Source organism: Trachypithecus francoisi, unplaced genomic scaffold, assembly GCF_009764315.1.
Source record: "Trachypithecus francoisi isolate TF-2019V2 unplaced genomic scaffold, Tfra_2.0 Lachesis_group6, whole genome shotgun sequence".
NCBI classification, from domain to species: Eukaryota; Metazoa; Chordata; class Mammalia; order Primates; family Cercopithecidae; genus Trachypithecus; species Trachypithecus francoisi.
The window spans coordinates 22251743-22258192 of record NW_022681471.1 but is presented as its reverse complement, the minus strand read 5'-3'; the positions used below and the strand labels follow the sequence as shown (position 1 = coordinate 22258192).

The window sequence follows — 6450 nt, the reverse complement described above, 5'->3', positions numbered from 1 at the left end:
TGACGTACTGATGGGGTTTTGGTATAGGTGTCCTTCCTGTTTGATAGTTTTCCGTCTGACAGTCAGAAGGACTGTCTGTTGGTCTGTTGGAGATTGCTTGAGGTCCACTCCAGACCCTGTTTGCCTGGGTATCAGCAGCAGAGGTTGCCGAAGATAGAATATTGCTGAACAGCGAGTGTACCTGTCTGATTCTTTCTTTGGAAGTTTCCTCTCAGGGGTGACTCCACCCTGTGAGGTGTGGGGTGTCAGACTGCCCCTAGTGGGGGATGTCTCCCAGCTAGGCTACTCAGGGGTCAGGGACCCACCTGAGCAGGCAGTCTGTCCGTTCTCGGATCTCAACCTCCGCGTTGGAGATCCACGGCTCTCCCCAAAGCTGTCAGACAGAGTCGTTCGCGTCTGCACCGCCCCCGCTCTTTCCCCTAATGGGCTGCAGCTGTGCGCTGTCCCCAGAGGTAGAGTCTACAGAGACAGGCAGGCTTCCTTGAGCTGCTGTGAGCTCCACCCAGTTCGAGCTTCCCAGCGGCTTTGTTTACCTACTTAAGCCTCAGCAATGGCGGGCGCCCCTCCCCCAGCCTCGCTGCTGCCTTGCGGATAGATCGCCGCAGACGGCTGTGTTAGCAGTGAGGGAGGCTCCGTGGGCGTGGGACCCTCCCGGCCAGGTGTGGGATATATTCTCCTGGTGTGCCTGTTTCCTTAAAGCGCAGTATTGGGGTGGGAGTTACCCGATTTTCCAGGTGTTGTGTGTCTCAGTTCCCCTGGCTAGGAAAAGGGATTCCTTTCCCCCTTGCGCTTCCAGGTGAGGCGATGCCTCGCCCTGCTTCAGCTCACGCTGGTCAGGCTGCAGCAGCTGACCAGCACCGATTGTCCGGCACTCCCTAGCGAGATGACCCCAGTACCTCAGTTGAAAACGCAGAAATCACCGGTCTTCTGTGTCGCTCGCGCTGGGAGTTGGAGACTGGAGCTGCTCCTATTCGGCCATCTTGCTCCGCCCATCCGGCTTTCCAATTCTGATCCAAAACAGAAAATACTGGTAATGAACTCTGGATAAGAATCATCTGAGACACTTACCTGGCAGTGGAAATACCATGATCACAAAGGTGGTTTTTCCATGCCAGCTTTATCCATTGCACTCAGATGTGCTGACCCCTGCAATTTCCCAAAATGTGAAAAACTGACTGGTAATTGTGATAGTGGCTTTTGTTCACACTTTCCCTGAGGAAAAAGAAAAAGAAAAAGGAAACAGACGAGCACATTCAAAATTTCTCAGTGGTGGGCAGATCTCTAGGGCTTTATCTCCTTGTCTCATTCAGAGTGTGCCCCTTCCAGGAAACAGGCATTTACATTTGAACACTTACTTTGATCTATTCTGCATGATCTTTGATATCCTCTGTCATTTTGGAAAATAGCCCCAGAATCCAGATTTCAGCTTTTGGGACAAGGTAAGCATAGGGAGTAGACAAAATTCCTTCACCAAGAGGTGGAAGAAAGTGTAGTCTGTTTTACTACATATAGATGTAATGAGGTGGAAGAAAGTGTAGTCTGTCTTATTACATATAGTTGTAATGCTGGGAGTATAATTTTCTAATAACAGTAAAAGAGAATGGATAGAAGATATACAGCCTGCTAAAGATTATTTTATATAAAATGTAACTATGTCACAACATGATTTAATCTTTTTTTTTTTTTTTTACTTGTTTTAGAGACAGGCTCACTCTGTTGCCCAGGCTGGAGTGCAATGGTGCAATCATGGTTCACTGTAGCCTTGAACTCCTGGGCTCAAGTGACCCTCCCACCCCGGCTTCATAAGTAGCTGGGATTACAGGTATGTGCCACCATGCACAGATAATTTTTAATTTTTTATAGAGATGGAGTCTCACTATGTTGCCCAAGCTGGTATGGAACTCCTGGCCTCAAGTGATCCTCCTGCCTCAGTCTCCTAAAGTGCTGAGATTACAGGAATGAGCCACTGTGCCCAGTCTGTCTTAGTTTTAAGACCGCTAAAGAGTGGGACTTTCCAGCAAGTACTTAACTAAGATGTCCCATATTTAGTCGAGATCTTTTCCCAGATTGGCTTAGAAAATATGAGTTTGTCTGTTTGTCAGTTTTCTTTGGTGAGGGGTTGTGTCTGTGTGTGTGTGTGTAGGGGGGTATATTCAAGAATATAGACAGTTGTTTTGTTCAGAGAACATGGCCTGAAGCTTATAACAATGCTTTATCAAACCCCCTGGCACTGGAATCCAATCAATGATTTTTATTAAACTTTGGAGCTTTTGCAATTCTCACTGAGCTGAGGTCAGAGCTGGTGAAGCGCTGCCCCACTGCATGCCCTGATAATCACAGCCTCTTGGTATATCATCTTAAAGGCCAGTAGAACCTCCTCCTCTTCCTCCCCACTGTGACTGACATTTTCAGAAATGCCCCAAAATGGCACTAAACGATGTGCAAACACACTAGATGGATTGCTAATCTCTTTTCGAGGCTTTCTTAATGGTGCATTCATAGCTCCTTGGAGCAAACTCAATTTCTCTCTCTGCACTCTATTTTCACTTTTACAATTTTAGAAGAAATCATTTTGGCAAATATATTTTGTGACTTGGATGAGAGGTAATTTATACAATTGTTTTACCTAGTATGACAACAAGCAGCAACTCCAGTCACAGGAGGATGAATGGCTATTCATCAATCACAGCTGAGACACATAAATGGGTCTGGAGCCTTTTATGTGGCTGACACCATGAACTTGGGGGCTACTTAAGGCAAATCTTGTTTCTTTGCGGGGAGGGCAGTGCAGATAGAAACAAAAGTCAACTCTTTGGATCTTCACCTTTATATTAATCACCAGATCTTAAGAGAGCCTCAAATGAGCCCAACAGAGAGGATACAACTTTAATGGTACAAATGACACAGTGCTAAGGGTGGGCACTGCCAGGTCATCCATGCCAGGGATGCATCTGTGGCCCCGATCCCTGAGGGTGATTGGGCAAATGAATGATACGAGATGATAATTTCTCTCAATGGACCAGTCAGCACACCGCATATTTTTCCTGGGAGTGCTTGTTGTCACCCCCAATGAAATTCCCAAATCTGCCCAGAAGATGTTGCTTTACACCTCAGGCCCAGCAGAAATTTTAACATTTTTGAACAGACATACACAAGCACACACAATCACACAGAAAACACAGCCTTGGATGGAGGAGCTCTTATCTATGCAGCTTCATGGGTTTCCTCTACACCAGTGGTTTGCAACTATGGCAGGACATTAAAATTACCTGGGAAGTTTTTAAAATTCTCAAATGTCTAGGCCACCACAGACCAATCGAATCACAATTGTTAGTGACCCAGGAGCCAATATTTTTCTTGAGCTCACCATGTTATTCTGATGTGTTGCCAAGTCTGTGAACCACTGCTTTAAGCAGTTAAGGCCGATAAAGGAAATGGGTCTCTAACTTTAGTGCATACTGGAATCAACTAGGGAGCTTGTTAAAATGCAGATTCAGTAGGTCTGGGCTTGGGGCCTGAGATTCTATATTTTTAACAAGCTCCTTAGGCAATTTTGAGGATGGTGGTCCATGGACCACATGTTGAGAATCCTGGCTAGAGAATTCTACTTTGGAGCTTGCATGTTTCTCAAGCCTCTTCTATTATTTAATTTCATAATGGTCCTTTCTTCTCAAACAGCTTCCTTTTCTGCCAGTGCATATGTGGGAGGGTATAGTCCCTGGGCGGATAATCAGTTCAGTATATTCAGAACCTTCACCTTGTAGTATCCAGAAGAGTCAAGACAATATATCAAAGGGATGTGGAGGCATGGGGTTGGGTTTGGAGATGGACAGAGCAACAGGAAAGAGGAAAGGGACCGGTTTTAGTCTAGTAGGTAACAGAAGTGGAATTCAGATTTGGAGTTAGGAAGTCACTCTGGGCGGGGTGCAGTGGCTGATGCCTGTAATCCCAACACTGTGGGAGGCCGAGATGAGAGGATTGCTTGAGGCTAGGAGTTTGAGACCAGCCTGGGCAATAGTGAGACTCCATCTCTACAACTTTTTCTTTTTTACTTAGGTGGGCATGGTGGTGTGTGCCTGTAGTCCCAGCTACTTGGGAGGCTGAGGTGGGAGGATTGCTCGAGGCCAGGAGTTCAAAGCTGCAGTGAGCTATAATCACACCACTGCACTCCAGCCTGGGCAACAGAGAGACCCTGTTCCAAAAAAGAAGAAGAAAAGAAAGAAAGAAAATAAGGAGAAGGAGAGGACATAATTCCTGTCTTGGATAGTCAGAGTTGGGAAGATTAGTCCCTGCAGCACACCACCCAAAAGGTAGGATATACTCAACCTGGGCCTAGACAAAGACATCCTACCAAGGGTTCCGGAGGGTGCCTCCATAGTTACCTCTTCTACCTATACAGCCCCCACCTGTACAGCATTGTTTTCTTGTCCAGCTTTTCTATTTTTGCACCCCAGGAAAACATTCTGAGTATTGCTGCTGCTAAGCAACTATAAGATAAAGGGAAAGGGATGAAGTGGGGAGGGACCATAGCCATGAGAAAGAGATCTTAAGTGTATCTTGTAATTGCATATGCTCACTGGATAGTTATCCATTCTTCTGTGTATTTTACTGCCCATTCCACAGACTCAACTGATGTGGAATTAGAGTGCACAGCCCTTAATGCCAGGTAACAAGCAAAATGCTACATGGAAAGAGTATGGATTTTGCAGGTAGACCGGGCTCCCATCCCACCTCTGCCACTTAAAAATGGTGTGGCCTCCCCATGTCCCCCATCCAATAGTAACACCTCTGTTGAGTCTCTCTGTTGGGGGTGGGAGAGCATGAAATTAGAAAAGGCTTCAGAGAGGAGGTCGAAGAGTGGAGTAAGATTTCCATGGCACAGATAGGAGGAAAGAACTTCCTAGGAGGAGGCAAGGATATGCAAAAGACTGGAAAGGATGGTTGCTGTACTGTTAGAATTTGTTACTGGCATCAATCCAGGTGGCTGCCGTACAGTACTTTGTTGTTGTTTACCATATTTGTTTTCAACTTGTAGTTTGCATTTAGCTTGCTCTGACCAATCAGGAGATGGGTATGAGTTACTTTGTTATTTCTTTGCACTGGACTTTGCAGAATATTGGCAACCTAACAAGTGCAAACCCCCAAGTACAAACCTGGGTCCTTTCTACAACATCCAGCCCAGTGCTAACTGATCCCAGTGTTCTCAACACTACATTGCACCCAACTCTAACGTTTTCCCATATTTCTCACCTGGTAGCAGCAAGAGAGCCCATTACCTGTTAGAGAGGGACAGGATCAGTGAACACATGATCACTGATTATTGAGAAGGCTGCATTTGAGCTGGATCCTGACAGGTGGGCAGAGATGGAGGGAAAAGACATTCCAGTAGGAGGCTAATTACTCTTAAATAGTGGTCTATAGCACAGATATTGGTGCTAGAGGGTCATGGATTCAAACTCTATTATGGCCATTTCCTAGTTCTACTCATGATCCCCTCCCTCAGTCCTCTCTCACCCCACATCCATTCTCCCAGTAATATAAACACTCTCCTAACTGCCCATGCTCAGTTAGATCTTTGCTTATCCCGTGTATCTGATCTTCAATGCCTGCACAATCCCCTTCCTGTAACCCACTTAGGGTACATGGTCAGAATAGTCAGACCATGACTTACTAGCTGTAAGATGTCGCTTAACTTCTACGAGCTTCAGTTTTCTTATTTGTAAAATGGGGATATTAAAAGCACTCCCTTAGCCAGGCATGGTGGCCTGCTCCTGCCATCCTAGCTACTCACAAGGCTGAGGTGGAAGGATTGCTTGAGCCCGGGAAGCAGAGGCTGCAGTGTGCTGAGATCATGCCACTGCACTCCAGCCTGGGTGACAGAGACCCTGCCTCAAAACAAACAAACAAAAAGCACTCCCTTACAGGACTGTTATAGGAATTAAATAAAATACCTTGTGTAAAATTCTTAGCATCATGCCTGGAACACAGCAAAGTCTTAGGATGTTATTTAATATCTCCCTATACTGGAGCTGTTACTATTACCCACTCAAAGAATTATGCTAAGTGCTGGGAATACAGTGAACAAGAAAGACAAAGTACTACCCTCCACCACATGGAGCTTACACTCTCAAAGAGGGAGAGAGTCAATAATAAACAAGCCAGTAAATATACACGAAGTCAAGTGGTGACAAGTTCTAAAGAAAAATTCAAGCAGGGTTGGTGGATGGGGACTTTTTGGGGAGTGAGACATTGAGTGATCAGCGAAGACCTCATATAGGAAGTGTCTATTGAGCTGAGACCTGAAAACACAGGACAGTGAGAGTGAGTCGTGGAGAGATTTGAAGAAAAGGGCTTTCCCAGTAGAGGGAAGAGCAAGTGCAAAGACCCCAAGGCAGGAGAGTTCTTAATGTGTTTAGAATACCAAGGAAGGTTTATTTATTTAGTAAACAC

The 6450-nt window shown here is 45.7% G+C and overlaps 1 pseudogene; it reads left to right on the top strand.

Moving 5' to 3' along the window:
* The first annotated feature begins 1060 nt into the window (after positions 1-1060).
* On the top strand, positions 1061-1213 carry LOC117078700 (annotated as a pseudogene).
* The last annotated feature ends 5237 nt before the right edge of the window (positions 1214-6450 follow it).